This window comes from Petaurus breviceps, unplaced genomic scaffold (genome assembly GCF_028583685.1).
Source record: "Petaurus breviceps papuanus isolate PSGF00001 unplaced genomic scaffold, PetGlider_PUasm1.0 470, whole genome shotgun sequence".
In the NCBI taxonomy this organism is placed as follows: Eukaryota; Metazoa; Chordata; class Mammalia; order Diprotodontia; family Petauridae; genus Petaurus; species Petaurus breviceps.
Window position 1 is genome coordinate 3,576,158 of NW_027186350.1, and position 16,761 is coordinate 3,592,918.

General features: G+C 40.5%; 1 protein-coding gene across 3 annotated transcripts in view; it reads left to right on the forward strand.

Moving 5' to 3' along the window:
- The window catches only part of ETV6 (ETS variant transcription factor 6), a 355,559-nt gene that overhangs the window by 284,965 nt on the left and 53,833 nt on the right, over nt 1–16,761 (forward strand). The window lies entirely within an intron of this gene.

Here is a 16,761-nt window from a genome sequence, read left to right on the forward strand (position 1 = left end):
AGAACAGTAAGAAGGCTGGTTTGGCAGAACCATAAAGTACATGAAGGGTCGTAATGTCTAATAAGGAAGGGTGGGGCCAGGTTGTGAAGGTCTTTACAAGCCAGACAGAAAAACTTAGCCTTTCTTCCAAATACTTGAGAGATGAGGAATATTTGATATAAACACACATATTAAAAATGTTGCTCTTAAATTTTTGTGGATCAGTGTTATGTCCGAGTGGTTGTAGGGAATAGTTCTGGTTGTAATGATGCTCTGATACCAGAGCTTCGTTTTTCTATATTTGCTCCCTTCACAAGGATCTTTGGGAGGGCTGGGGGAGAGGGGTGTTGTAGCTGTACTGTATTACAGAGATTTGTCATCTCTTAATTTACACACATTCCATTTGCTTATTCGTGTCTTTCTAGGTATCCGAAAGATGCCATATTTTTGCAGCCTGCCCAAATTCCACCACTTTTCAGCAAAATTTGCACTGATTACTGAATCCAAGATCCTTAAGGATAACCTGTGACTTGATCCTGAAATCACTATCATAATCTCTACCCCCACCCTGACTCTATTTGTTCTTCATGTCTTTGTCGACATACTATTTGGTTGAAGTCAGGTGGATGTTGTCCATGGGAGGACTTACGATTCCACTCTTTGATCTTAGCCATTTCATAGGCCCCAACCAAAAATAAACTACCTTTAGCTGCATTTGACAAATTCAATGGGGTCTACCCTTGTTCAGCCTTTACTATTGCTTTGTAAAGTGAGGGCTCTTTGCCCCAAAAGTAAATGTCTGACTTGTTAATCATGTTCTCAGTCCATCAGTCAATAGGTATTTATCCCAGTGCTAGGTGCTAGAGATAGAAATACAAAGGATGAAACAATTCTTGCCTTCATGAATTTGACATTCCAGTGGTGGAATCATTGAGTCCATACAACACACATTTAAAAGTATAAAGAGAATAACACAAAGTAGTTGAATACAAGGTAGTTTGAATGGGAGGGTGTTAGCAGTTTGATGGATCAAGGAATACTTTGCGTAGAAGGTCAGTGATGCATTTTGAAGAGAATAATTCTGTGAAGCAGAGGTTAAGAGGGAGTCAAAGGTCTTTGTAATAAAGGCCATCTAACTATTACATTGCCTTATGGTGATTTGTTAAATTCAATAAACATTTATTAAGTGCCTACTATTTTCCAGGCACTGTGCTAAGCCTTAGGGGTACCATAAGAGGTAAAAGATAGTCCCTCCCCTCAAGGAGGTTACAAACTAATGAGAGACAAAAATATATACAGAGCAAGCTATATACAGGATAAATAGGACATAATTAACAAGCCACTGGAATTAAGAGGGATTGGGGAAGCCTACTGTAGGAGGTGGGATTTGGGTTAGAACTTAAAGGAAACCAGGGAGGGAAGTAGTCAGAAGTGTAAGAGGTAGAATATTCCAGGCATGGAAAGAATGCCCAGACCTGAGAGTTGGGGTGTCTTGTTCCTGGAATAGCCAGGAGGCCAGTCACTGAACTGAAGAGTACATGTTAAATAGAAAGGTTTAAGAAGCCTGTGAAAAGGTGGGAGGGGGCTAGGTTAAGAAGGGCTTTGAATGCCAAACAGAGCATTTTGTATTTGTGCCTGGAGTCATAGGGAGCCTCTTATTAACACATGGCTAGTGTGTTAAGTGTCTGAGGCCAGATTTGAACTCAGGTCCTCCTGACTCCAGGGCCGGTGCATTATTCACTGTGCCACCTAGCCACCCTGATACTTTCTCTTAAAAAAGAAAAAAAGATGGAATCAAGCTTATATCACAGAAGAAACTGGCAAAGTGCTTTGCTAGTAATTCCTGCACCTATGAAACTATGGAACCCTTGAGCCAGTATTGATGAATCTTCTCTAGCCCTTCCACTTTCTGGTTTTGCAGAAAGATCATACCAACCAGAAGTTTTTGCCACAGCCTCCTTCAGGGATTCACTCTCAGTGCTCCACATTCTTGGCTTCTCAACCTTTTTTTAAATTGTAGATTTATTGATATTTCATTGTTGATTGTGTCCCTTGTGCTTCTTTGATTTCTTTTACCCCCTTCACTTTTTTGACTTTTGCTTTAAATTGTTGATTAAAAGCATCAAGAATTTTTGAGGTGCTTTTTATTTTCCACCTTTTTTTTTTTTTTTTTGCATTTTGGAGGTCAATTGGGGTTAAGTGACTTGCCCAAGGTCACATGGCTAGTGTGTTAAGTGTCTGAGGCCCGATTTGAATTCAGGTCCTCCTGACTCCAGGGCCGGTGCTCTATTCACTGTGCCAGCTAGGCGCCCCTCTGCTTCTTTTTTTTTAACCGGGCAATACGTTGTTCAGATTTTCTGCTGTCCATACTTGCTAGACATTGATGTAATCTACAGTGATTTTCCACAGCCTTCTGTAGTTTTCTCAAGCTGCTTCTTCTGTGGTGGTATTGTACCCCTGTTCTTTGGAAAGGAACTCCTAGATAGTTCTACTTTTCTATCTATGATCCTTACTATAGCAATGGCATACATCTCGTGTGTGGGTCACAAAATGTCAAATATTGTGGGAGAATATGGTTATAGAAGATGACAGCTTTTTTGAACTGCTCTATTATTTTGACATGACTGATCTACTAGCTGGATTCATGCCCTAAAATTTCATAAGGGATTTTAAGAATTCCATTCTCAGTATACTCTTCTCTTTTTTCAAACTCATTTGAAATAGCATCATTTTTACCATGTTTTATTATTAGGTCATACCTCTGGAATTTGTACTAAGTGTAAATTTTCTGTGCCCACAGGTTCAGAGTTTTTCATATTTTCACATTTAAATAATACCTCAACTTCTGTCTTTATTTCATCTAATCTGGGATTAGGAATGAAGTTATTTCATATGATTGCCCTTGAATTGATCTATAAGACATTGTGAATGTAATCCAGAGTTGAGGTTATTGCTGACAAAAAGCAGTATGAAGTACTTGTCTATAACTGGTAAGATGTTTCCAGTTTAGTTAGGGTTTGATACTATCACATGATAAAAGCATTCTTCTGTTCAGTTCCTTTCATGCACCTTCGTGGTTTGTCCACTGTTATGGTCAGCTACATCTTCACCAAAGCATTGCTAGTAGGTAGGTTATTGATGTTTCAGAGTTTCTGCAATTTTCCTTTTTCTTTTTCATGTTCATCAGAACATAAAGGAGAACTGCACACTTTGCTGTCAAGCTCATTATCACAATCACTCCTAGTGAACCGCAACCCTTTCCTACCCTATGTATTGATTGGATTCAAAGGAGCAGTTACCTGCTGGAGTACTAACTCAGTCATTGCAATCATCAGAGCCCAACTGGCCAGTGTTTTGGGCAGGATTCCTGCAACATCTTGACAGCTCCACAGAAGCCTGAGCACACAAAATCCCCATTATACGTCACCTGCCAAGCATTGCCTTGGCTTTCTATTCTCTCTGTCCCCTTCTCACATCATGAATGATGGGCTAGATTTTATTACTTATTAATATTATCACTTATGTCATTCACTTCATCTTTTTAGATGAAGTTTAGACAGAAATGTTTGAGGACTGTCTATCTAGCTGTGTGTATACATATACATATGTGTGTACATGAATATATATGTGTGTTCTGCAGACTGTGGTACAAGTGCATTAAAGGGCAGGCTGTTTTAATAGAATTAAAGAATTGATGCACAAGATCATCTTCTTTAGACTCATTGTGAAGGTGTTTTTTGGGACAGCTCCAAAAAACATACAAGACAACAGGGATAGCATATACCTGATTCTGTTCCCACATGGCTTTAATTTCTTCTGCTAGGTTTCTGTATGTTCAAAGCTTTCCATGTGGCTTGAAGAGGAGTAGTATTTGGGATCGTGACATTTATTAAAAATGTTAAGTTTTTATGAATCATCATTGTACCCCGGTGATTGTAGGCAACAGTTCAGACTGTGGTAGTGGTCTGATTCCAGTAGAATCTATCGGTTGAGTGGTCCAGAATATTTTGGGTTTTTTATTTGTAGTATGGAGATTTGTCATCTGTCAGTCTATGAAAGATGGTAAGCATCTGATGTCTTCAGGTCACGTCTTGTTAACTTTTTAGTACATGCTAAATTTTTATAGCTTTCAATCATATAGAGTGTGTGTATATATCTATATGCATATACAGATAGACACATAGTTTTTATGGTATTGTATTTTCATAGCCTATTTCACTTCATATATCATTGAGTAATCTACATTGATCACTAAGTTCAAGCACTTTAAGGGCAATTTCACCATATTTTTGGTGACAAATGAGTCTGAATTGCTACCAAAGAAAACCCCGTTATTTCAACAAATAAATCTACATGACCCAGCCATTTTTTCAATGCTTCTTTGTTGACACTTCCTTGATGTCGCCATTACCTATGGAGGGCCTTTTGATTCTACTCTGAGATCTTAATGAATTCACTGGCCCTCTCTCTGGAGGTAAGCTACTTTGAGTTATATTTGACAAATCTAACAGCATGTGCATATTATCCTTGTTATTACCTTCATTGTTAGTATCGGCCTGATTATATCTGTTTTTCAAACTCTGTGTAGGCCAGTTTGCATCTTGCTTTGTTTCCTGGACACAAATTGTACCCATCTTACAGAGAGATGCATGCCTTTGCTCATGAAGGAAAAAAGATAAAATAAGGGGTAGATTGATACACACCCCTGTCCACTATTGGACAAACAAATCAAAACCTGCACTTTAGATATAGCACTATCATTCTCTTCATATGTAAAAGATATCAAAGACCAAAATTATTATAAAGCTAGAAGAAAGAACACTTGAGAAAAAAGATGGTTTGCAATGGAAAGAACTATCTTCATCTATTTAAATAATTATAATGAAAAATGAGTAATGGATGGTAGAAATGACAGTCATTAATTACAATAATTTTATGCTGACAGAGGTTTAACAAATATAAATCTATGGTCGTAACAGGGAGACCAAAAGAGGCTAAAAAGCTTCATAGTCTATTGATTGATTGATTGATTATTTGCCAAAGGGAAAAGAAGTAATGAAGAAATAAAATAATAAAAAGCATTAAGTGTTTATAATATCCCAATCATTGTACTAAGATGGAAATACAAGTACAAAAAGAAAAATAGGGGACAGCTAGGTGGCATAGTGAATAGAGCACTGGTCCTGGAGTCAGAAGGACCTGAGTTCAAATTTGTCCTCAGACACTTGACACTTACTAGCCATGTGACCTTGGGCAAGTCACTTAACCCCAACTTCCCTGCCTTCTCCCCTCCAAAAAGCAAGAAAAGAAAAAGAAAAATAGTCTCTGCTCTCAAAAAGCATGCATTATGATAATAATCATTGTGATTATCACTGGTGATGATAATAAAAACTAATATTTAGGTAGCACTTTAAGGTTTAAGGACTTTACAGATACTCTCACTTTCTCCTCACAACAACCCTGGGAAGTATTTTCTATTATTGTCTCCTTCTACAGCTGAAGAAACTGAGGTTGAGGTGAAGTGACTTGCCCAGGGTCACATTGCTAGTAAATATCTGAGGCTGGATTTGAATTCAGGTCTTCCTTACTCCAGGTACATTATTCTATCCACTGTACCTCTTAGCTGTCTCTGCAGGACAGAAAGCACATATCAAGTAGTGGTGGTCAGGGAGGGATGCTTTGACTTGGAAAATCACATGTAGTAAGTGGAGCCAAAGAACAATGGATGAGTTTCTCACACAAAGCCTTTTTACTGCTCTTTTGAGTAAATAAAATGCTGGCATAAAAAGGGGTTACTGCCTTATGCTTGAAAGATAACAACACTAGAGATAACCTCGTTTAACAGCTCTCTGTTCATAAATAAGGAGATGTGTGCTTGCCAAAAGCATTTGCTGTTGTGATTTTTAGAGGTCACAGAAAAAGGGTTCAAGTTGAAGAGGGATTCCCTGTAGATGGTGAGGGCCTCTAGATATTCTTGTTGACGGATGACATTGTAGAACATCCTGGATGAAATCCACAACCACTCTTAAAGATTTTAGCCTATTCATCCATATAGGAAAACCCAAGTGGATGAAGAATGTCTCAGTTAGATTATGGCATACAGCTATATGGAGATATTGTAGAGCTCATCTTTAGAACATATGACTTTAGACAGTACAGATGAATAAGTAGATCCTAGAATTAAATAGGAGGTGAGAACATTAAATTGCCTTCAGAAAACAACAAAACTTTTTTTTATGATGCCATACTTCTCCCAGGGACAAAGACACATCTTTTAAATACCATTATTCTTCTAATGGTGGTATATGCCTTTGAAAGGTACAATATAACAGTTTTTGCATAATTGAAAACAAATATCTCAAGGATGGCCATGAGTTTACATAGTGGATGTGTTGTATGAGTGAAACATATAACAAGTTAGAAACTTTGAATAACAGGAGCAAAAGCAATAAATGTATGGTAGGAAAAAAAAAGATGGACTGAACACATAGCAATGAGAGATGACAGGTAGAGAGCCTGAGTTCTCCATTGGTCTCTGTGTCAGGTCAGGAAAAATGAGGAAGGCCTTCAGCAAGTTGGGCGGATCTTCTGTGGAGAACAGAAGGGAGGACAGAGATAAAAGCCACATAAGATAGGCAGGCCTGGATGGATTGTAAGCTACATAATTAGAAAGAACATCCATATGGATAAGATTACAGTTCCATTTGAGTATGTGTGTACAAAAGACATTGCAATCTACCTAATGCTTACCATTAGCCTTGGTTGTAGCAAGCATCCTGAGAATATGATTTTTTTTTCTCATGCTTTACCTACATAGCTTGGTTTAGGGGTTATTGTTGTTTTTTAATCTGGTTGTTTGGGCACCTAAAATTCTTGTTCCTTGGTGCTTTTTGTCTTCCCTTAAGCTTATTAACCATTGGCCAGAGAGAGAGGGAGGTGTGTCAAATATTTTGTTTTTGTTGTTTGGAAATTTTTGTTTGTTTTGTTTTGTTTTAATGATTCACAAATCAATAACCTGATCCTACACAGTGACAATAGTAATTTGTGCCGTCTCTCCCAGCAGGTAGCCTTGCTTTCCTGTTATAGAATAAGCGAGTGTTTCTTGTGTACTTTCTCCTTATCTCTTTCACCCTCCATCCCACTGTTTTCACTCTGACTAAATTTAGCGTCCCTCCCCTCCCCCACCCCTATTTCATTTTTCCTTTCCTTTTCCCTTTTGTTGTTTCTCCCAGGAACATTTCAGGCTTACATAATTGCCAAAAACCTACTTTGGAGAAGGAAAGAAGATTCCACCCTGTCTTTGCAGCTCCAAAATATATATATTTCCCCCCTCTAAAAAAAAATTCCCATATGGTATTTTTAAAATTCCTGGGATTGGAGGCTTATGGTGTCACCACAGCATAAATCCTTTCTCTTTCCCCCCACGTCTGATTTGACTTACAAATGAGTATGTTTGGTATTTGTTCTCATTTGCAGCAGTACACATCAGTAGGAAAAGCCACTCAGCTTGCTTACTTTCAGAGATCTTCCTAAACCTTGTCCAGAGGCCCAGTTGTGTCTCTGCATAGAGAACTCTCTGTGGGCAAGCCTTTCTTCCCTTGCATGGCTTGGTTAGAGAATCACACTAATGAATGCAAAGACACTGTTTGCATGCCTGCATGGGTCATTTAGCATCATGCAGTCCCTGATTTCAGGCATAATGGGTTTCTAGATATTAGGTTTCTAAACCAACCACCAAAAGCAGAATCCTGGCTGGGAATGAGGTATTTCTTGACTGCCTCTCCCATTACCTTCACTGTTAGACATCAGTGGAAAATGTTGAGTAAGTGAAGAAAGGTTGTAAGATATGAAATAGGCATCTTGATAAGGCAGATTTGAATGACTTTTCTCTTTACCGAGCATGATTTTTAGGTTTTTTCTTTTGTAGTGGAGCTAATTTTGCTTTGACCCAACCCCCTATTTGCCTTGAGAACCAGAATATCAGAGAAAATTGAGTACTGGACCTGAAGTCAGAAACACCAAAGCTTGAATCCTGCCCCTAACATATTAGCTGTATATCAAGGCGGCAAGTCATTTAACCTCTCAGAAACTCAGTTTCCTCATCTGTAACATGGAGATAATGATGCCTGTAGTACCCCCTTCATAGGCCTTCACAACAGTGAGGCTCAAATGAATGGGGAGAACTTTACACACTTTAAAGCATTCTCATCAGGATTGTTCCCACAGTGAGTGAAAGCACACATCTGTTATCTCCATCAGTGACAGTGGAGCCACCGTGCTTGGACTCAGATACCGTCCCCCCCCCCCCCCTGGGGCTATGTGAGAGAACAGAAATGGCCATAAGGAAAACAAAAACAGGAAGAGCAAGTGTATACCTCAAGGAAGTCCAGGCTGAAGGTGACAGAGTTTCGAGAGTGTTGAAAGATCGAATCTCAAGATAGCCCAAAAGCCAGAAAAATCTAAACAATCTTAAAAAAAAAAATCACGAATGTTATCACTATGAAAAAAGGCAGTCACGAGGACATGAGTGAACCAGCTACCTTGTCATTTGCCTCCTTTCTCGTCTCAACACAATCTTTGTGGGGAAAAAAAATGAATACCTGTATCAGGAGCATGCTTAATGAAAATATGGGGATAATAACAATAAGGCAAGCTTTTATAATAATGGCCAGAAGAACAACACCGATAATAATAATGGCAGTTGGCATTTATAAGGGCAGCTCTGGAGTCAGGAAGACTCATCTTCCTGAGTTCAAGTGTGACTTCAGACATTTAGTAGCTGTGTGACCCCGGGCACAACCCTGTTTTATTTCGGTTCCTCAACTGTACAATGAGCTGGAGAGGGAAATGGCAGATCATTCCAGTATCTTTACCAAGAAAGCGCCATATGGGGTCATGAAGAGTCAGACTTGACTGAAAGCTGAACAGCAACAACAAAATTAAATGAAGGGTTGAAAAACAAAGCGCATGCACAAAATGTGCTGCCACTAGAGAGGGACACAGTGGCATGAAAGCTATCAAAGAGGTGATAAAGGGGTGGCTAGGGGGCACAGTGAATAGAGCACCAGCCCTGGAGTCAGGAGGACCTGAGTTCAAATGTGGCCTCAGACACTTGACACACTTACTAGCCATATGACTTTGGGCAAGTCGCTTAACCCCAATTGCGCTCCAAAAAAAAAGGCAAAAAGAACAGGTGATGAACCTGTCATATCACGAGGATGGGATGTGACAAATAGACACACCACATACTGCATTGGGACCTGCTTCATCTCAAGATCCAGAGAAAGGTCCTCAGCATGATAGCAGCTATCTCTGTGCCTTGTTAGAAAATTTCCTGACCTCTTGTGGCTGAAAAAAAAAATTATCTATTGATACTTTTATGTCCCAGTCATTTTTTTCCTAACCTTTCCATACTTAATGTTTCCTTGTGACAAAGAAAAACAAAACAACTTTCAAAATAGTGACCTTACCTGACAGTGCATACAAGATTGAGACAAATGCTTCATTATCTCTTTTCTAGCACCTTAATTGATTTCTTAATTATTCAGACACCTTTGTTCTCAGACATCTCTTACTTTATATCATTGTGATCATTGTGGATATTGTTCTCTTGGTTAACTCTGTATCAGTTCATACTTCCCATGTTTCACTGAATAGTCTTGTCAACAGGAAGCCCTCAAGGATTCTCCTCTGATATGTCGTGGTCACCACTTGTTTTTGTTTGTCTCTGGTACAAGGGAAGGTGTTCTGACTTTGGATTCTTAGGACCTGTGTTCAGATCCAGCAAAACTGTGTGACTTTAAGCAAATCAGTTGAGTTCCCTGGGCCTCGGTATCCTCATCTGCAAAATGAGGAATTTGGGCTAGATGGCCTCCAAATTCCCTTACAACTTTAGATCTAGGGTCCTGTGACTTTTATAACAGTCTTATTGATGCCTTTTATTTTTATATCACAGTCATTTTCAGTGATGCAACCCTCACCCCTCAGTTGAGCTTTTTTTTTTTTTTTGTAATAAGCAATCAGGGTTAAGTAACTTGCTCAAGGTTACACAGCCAGTTATTTCTGGGTGTGGTGCTGAGTGTCTGAGCCCGGGATTCGATCTCCAGGTCGTCCCGACACTGGAGCCGGTGCTCTTACTCGCTGAGCCATCTGGCTGCCCCTAAGCAATTGGGGTTAAGTAACTTGCCCAAGGTTACACGGCCAGTTATTTCTGGGTGTGGTGCTGAGTGTCTGAGCCCGGGATTCGATCTCCAGGTCGTCCCAACACTGGAGCCAGTGCTCTTACTCGCTGAGCCACCTGGCCGCCCCTAAGCAATTGGGGTTAAGTAACTTGCCCAAGGTTACACAGCCAGGTGTTTCTGGGTGGGTGCTGAGTGTCTGAGCCCAGATTCGATCCCAGGTCATCCCGACACTGGAGCCGGTGCTCTCACTTGCTGTGCTATCTGCCGCCCCTGAGCTTTCTTTTGTAATCAAGAAAAGAAGTTAAGGGAAACCAACAATATGTTAGACAACTTAAGTAGCTTTCCATGTCTATTATCCCCTTACTCCAAGGAAGGAGGAATACTTCTTTATCTCTCCTCTGGGCCCTAGATTGGCAGTCGGATTCATCTTTCAGTTCACTTCTGGGTTAATCATCTAAAAACATGGTTCAGATCTTGTCACCTCTCCCACTCAAAAACCTTTGATGGCTCCTCATTTCACATTGAATACATTCCAGATTCCTCGGACCTCCACAGTCGGTCCCGTCCTCCACAATACCCTCTCACTTCATCCCAGACTCCAGTAAAATTAAGTTAACTACTCACCACTTCCCAAACATGCTCATCTTGAGGAAATTGGGTGACCAAGACCTGGGAAGTGAGTAGGGAGTTGGGATGGGGAAAGACTGCCTCCCATGACTCTTCCTCGGAGTGGGATTTGCCAACATGTGGAGCTGTTGATTGCACTGATATTTCCATTGAGGGATTTAACAATGTTGGGGGAGCAAGATGGTGGATCATTTGACATGAGCATATCAGTCATGTTCCTAGAGTACATGTTAAGGGAGAGAGTAGGATGGTTCTCATGGTGTTGTTTTGGGTCTTCTTCCCTTCTCTTGGCATTGTGGTGCTAGGGTTATGTGAGGGAAGTGTGTCTAGATCAGTCCAGGTTAATGCTTTCTGTGAAGTCGTGAGGTAGAAGATTCTACCCAACCCCACCATCTGGAAAAAGAGGTGCTCCTTGGGGGCTCTAAGCAGGCTGAGACCCCATGTGCTTCAGATCTCAGAGTCAGCATTAGGCTCTTTTCTCCTCTAATCTGTTGAGAAGTATATTGGAAAGAATAGGAGACATGTGTTCTGCTCCATTCTCTAGCTCTGTTCATATAATTAATGATAACAACAATAATAGTGTGTTTAAACACTTTATAAATTACATATCATTGATCCTCAGAACAACCCTGTGAGACTGGTGTTACTATTACCCATTTTACAGTTAAAGGAACTGAGGCTGGCAGAAGTTTAAGTGACTTGCCCAGCTGGTGTCTGAGGCCAGATTTGAATTCAGATCTTCCCTGATGTCAGGTTTAAGATGAGTCACAAAGCCTTTGTATACCTCAAAAGCTTTCCCCTCTTTTACCTATTTTGTATCTTTGGTCATACTATTTCCTAACCCTGGAATGCCTTTCTAGGCAATTTAGCATGGTGGAAGCCACAGTGGATTCATACTCAGAGCCCCTGGGGACTGAGGCCCTGGGACTTTGGGAACTTTAATTAACTTAACTCTGGTCCACAATTTTCTATAGGTAATCTCTAGACCAACTTTGATAGACAGCTCTTCTCAGCAATGCAGGGTTATAAAACAACTCCAAAAGACTCATGATGGAAGGAGATGTCTATATCCAGAGAAAGAACTAGAAAGAACAGAGTTTGGATGTATATTGAAGAAAACCACCTGCTCTCTTTCTTTTTCTTCTTTGGTTTTGTTTCCTCCTTCCCACTGTTCATTCCATCGGTTAAAATCCTTCTTTACAACCTGACCAATGTCTAATGTGAAGGTATTTGCAGATCCTGTACTTGATTGCATGCCACCATGGGCGGGGGGGGGGGGGGGAAGGTGAGGGGAGAAAATTTGAAACTCAAGGAATTGTGGAACTGAATCATATAAACAAAACGTAAACAAACTAATTAATAAAGACTAAAAATAAAAAAATAATAATAAAATAGATTTTATATACTAGTGCAGAAACGAGTCTATAAAAACGATGACCTTTATTCCTGCCACATTGTCCTCCTTCAGTCTTGATCCAGTGGTTAACTTATTATATGACCTCTCAAATTCAACATATTCAAAATGGAACTCTTTATCTTCCCCTTAACCCTGCCCTCTTCTCCAAATTCTTTATTTCTATCCAGAGCCATGCCATCTTACCAGCTACCCAAGTAGCCAACCACTCACTATACAAATGTATACTTGGATGGATGCTAACAAGTGCTTTATATTTATTCATTCACCATTTTTACAGAGTTATGGCATTGGAGCAATCCCGGCCCCTTTTCTGCCCCTCACCACTGATGTTCAGTCAGTTACCAAATCCTGCGGATTCTGCCTCCACAATATTTCTCAAATCCATTAGCTTGTCTCTGTGCACACTGGTAACATCTGTTCAGGTCCTTGTCACTCGTTGCCTAAGTTACTATAATAACTTCCTACATTATCTCCTGGCTTACAGTCGCTTCCCTCTCCAGTCTATGCTGCATAAATGTATGCCAGTTTCATTTAAAAATCTAATTTGGCTAGAACACAGAGCACGTACCACAGACCTGCAAAGGTGAGAAGGAGAACCAGCCTTGGTTTTGTATTTTGTGCTAGAGTCAGCCTGGCCCTCTTGCTTCTTCTCACCTCTGCAGGTTTAGGGTGGATCACTCTCCTTTCACACATTCTGTGCTCTAGCCCAATTAGACACTAGCTGTGCTCTGAACTTGATCTTACACCTCCCTGGTCTCTGTGCTTTCCTTTGCACAAGCGGCCCTTTGTACCTGGAGTACTCTTCCTTCTCTTTCCACCTCCTCTCCACTCTTAACGTCCTTCCCATTCACCATTTCCTTGGTGAAACCTTCCCTGATATGGGAACTTGAGAGTGCTTTTTCCCTTCTTCAGATGCATGTTGTGTCTTCCAAGTAGGATAGGAATTCCTTCAGCGGTCGACACTGATAAGCTGGAACACATCCAGAGAGGACAGATAGGAGGTTAACAGCCTTGGAATCAAGGATAGTTTGAAGAAACTGAGAATGTTTAATAATAGCCAATAATAATCACCAACATTTATATGGGATGGTACTGTAAGGATGAAAGTACTTTACAGATATCTCCTTTTATCTTCACAGTAGCCCTGGAAGTGGGTGTGATTATTCTCATTTTACAGGTGAAGAAACTGAGGCAGACAGAGGTTAAAGGGCCTTGCTGAAGGTCACAGAGTTAGTATGTATCTGAGACTGAACTCATGTCTGCATTCAGTGCTCAATCCACTACACCACATGATGGCTGTCTTTAAGTTTTTGTAGGGCAGTTATTCAGAAGGAGGGATTAGACCTACTTCAGTTGACTTCAGAGCACAGAACTAGAAACAAAGAGGCAGATCAAGGCTTGAATTGGGAAAAACTTCCTAATATTTAGAGTTGTCCAAAAGTGGATCCCTCTACATTGGGTTGCCCAACTGTTACAGGTTTACCGGATCACTTAATGGATATGTTACAGGGGAATTCTTGCGCAAGCTGAACTCAGCCATCACTCTGGTCACTTTTTCGACTCTTCAGATCTCTTTATTTGTAATCTTTACATTTTTATCTTTGTATCTTTAGCCTCCGGCTTAGTAGATTGTATATAAATGTTGTTGCTGTCCAGTCGTTTCAGCTGTGTCTGACTCTGCGGCCCCATTTGGGGTTTTCTTGGCAGAGATACTGGTAGTGGTCTGCCCTTTCCTTCTTCAGCTCATTTTACAAATGAGGAAACTGAGGTAAACAGGGTTTATAAGTAAATGCCTAAGACCAGAGTTGAACTCAGGCCTTCCTCACTCCAGGTCGGGCACTCTATCCATTGTGCTACCTAGCTGCCCCAGACACTTAATACACACTTTTTTAATTGAAATGAACAATTGTTTCTGTGCAGGAATTAATTCCAAGGGTCTAATACTGGCCAACACTGAACTTGTATAACATAATCCACTCATAGCTTGGTAACTGTATAGTGTTTTACCTAATGGTTTAGGGGTGGGGAACCTGTGGCCTCTTGTGAAGTTTGGATTCAGTCAAAGGGCCGCACTCAAGGACCTAAACGGCCACATGTGGTCTTGAGGCTGCAGATTCCTTACCTCTGTCATGGTCCATGAGCCTCTTGGAACCTTCCTGACGATGACCTGGTGGCTTCTACTCACAACTTGAGGAATACTGAATTAATTAATGTCTCCCTACCACCTTTTGACCATGTGATTCTTCTGTTGGGTGATTAAAGATCATGCTTTAGATAAAGCAGTATGTCACATATTTGGACTGTCACCAAAAATCCCCCCCCCCCTTTTATTTCTCTCATTCCTTTTCTTTCCCTTCAGTTTTATTTTGGGTCCTATGACCTCAGCCTTCTCTGCCCCTCATTGGTTCAGCACACAATTGAAGGCTACTGCTTGAGGAACCAGGGACCATTACATTATGCACCAGTGCTCTGGCAAGTGCCATCCATTCTGGTAAATCTGGAATAAGTGGGTGGTAGCTTCCTATCATCCATCCTTCCTGCCCTGCTTTTATGCTTGCCCACATCCTAGAAGTACTCTGCTTATTTTCCTTCTCTCTGTTTCCTCTTACCTGGCCTGTGTAATGTGGTTTCCTGAACTTGACCCTATGTAGGCCACCTTGCTTCTAATGAAGTCTGGTCGCCAAATTCTATCAACCGTCCTGCTCTTCCTTTTTGTTAAGACTGGATGAAAGATGACTTTCTTTAGCAGAGCCTGTGGGACAAGAAAAGGGAGCCACTCTCCACTAAGAAGCTAGCATTTGTGTGTAGCTTTAAAGTTTGCAAAGTCCTCACAACAGCCCCGTGAACCAGATGCGGTGATTCTCCCCGTTATATGTAAAAGGAAGTGGCTTGCCCGGGGTCCCACAGCTAAGTAACTGAGGCAGTGCTTGGTTCTGCCTGACTTCGATTCTAAGGTTCTATCCACTTCACCCCCTCATGGTGGAAACCCTGCAGTATATGCAGACGACATTATTTGTAGTGTATAGATTACAGTAATTTGGAGCCTGGGGAAAGAAAGCCAATTCCTTTATGCAGTTTTGCATTTTTTTCCCCATTCTGAGAAACTTGCAGATAGCTAGTTTGTTTAGGCTGCGTTCAGCAGGGTGCCAACAAATTTTAAGCCTTTGAGCCTTGGAAATTAGAAGTTTTCTTTTAATCCCTTCACTGTTGCTTTTGAAATTCTAGGAACCTCTGGTTTCTTGTTTATGACCTCAAATGTGTATGAATCATAAACTCCAGACTGGGACAGTTTCCTCCCCTTGCAAAGGAAACTGGTTACAGTTGGCGAGTTGTGGAGATGTACAGACTGAAATGGGTGGGTGAAGGGTCAGTGGAAAGTCACAAGGCCATGTCTCCTGAGCAGCTCTGAGTGTGAGCTATAGGGCTTGGGGAAGGGGAGATGAATTGGGAAGGAGTCTATGAGGATATGGGGCTTTATAGGTAAAGATCAGAAAAGGGTGGGGGGATTATTCTGGACTCGGCCTCCCTTTTCTCTGCGAATTAAAAATCTTTTCTAGCTTCTATAGAGTATAAGAACAAGAAGGAAACGGATAAGCTTTTGTGATTTTCACAATTTCTTTCAATCTCTATGTAAAAATGTTCTGAGAAGCAAACAGCTTTGAGAGTGTCTAGAAAGCACAAGAGTAGAGTGGAGTTAGGAGGAATAGAGTTAGATGGGGGAATAGAGAAAATGTAGCCTTGCAGTCAGGAAGCCTGGCTGCAAATTCAAATCCCGCTTCAGATATTTCCTAGCTGTGTGAGTGGAAGCAAATCTCTCGATATCCCAGTTTCCTCATCATTAAACGAGGGAATTATCCTTCTGAGTTCTGTTCCATCTCTAAATCTGCGATCCTGTGGACCCAGGTGACTGAGACTTATCTATTAGTGTCATTAACAATATCTCTGACATTTTCTTTTCCTTTCCATCTAAAGCTTTGAGAACCTTGGGAGAGAAGAGGAAATGTCTGACTAAATTTTATTTTTACTTTTCTAAATGAAAATCTGATTTTTTCCTTTATTTTCTACTGGAAATTTCCCAGTCTGAAAGTCATGGCATTAGTCAGACCTCAAAGCACTCAATTTAAGTAGGATCTTAATGAATCTTAAATAAGAGATCTCTTCTGATGTCTAAAGAAAATAAGGCTAAAAAATATATCTTTAATTCACATGAAGGGGGCGCTACAGAGTCCAGAATCCTTTTTTTTTTTTTCTCATTGATACTCACCTATAAGGCCAAGTTTTATTCGATTATTTGGTAAAGGAAGGAGATTCTGTATTTATGTAAGCTTTCTAAAGATATAAGATTTAGTCATTATGGTTGGGGACAGTGCGCTTGGAATTAGATTTGGCTTTAAATCCTACCTCAGACTTGTGATCACAGACAAATCACTTAACCAGTAAGATCCTCAGTTTCCTAATCTGTAACATGCGGATAGCATTGCCTACATTACATATTTCACAGATGTATGGAAAGCACTTTGTAGAACTTAGAGCATTCTATAAATGCTTATCGTTATC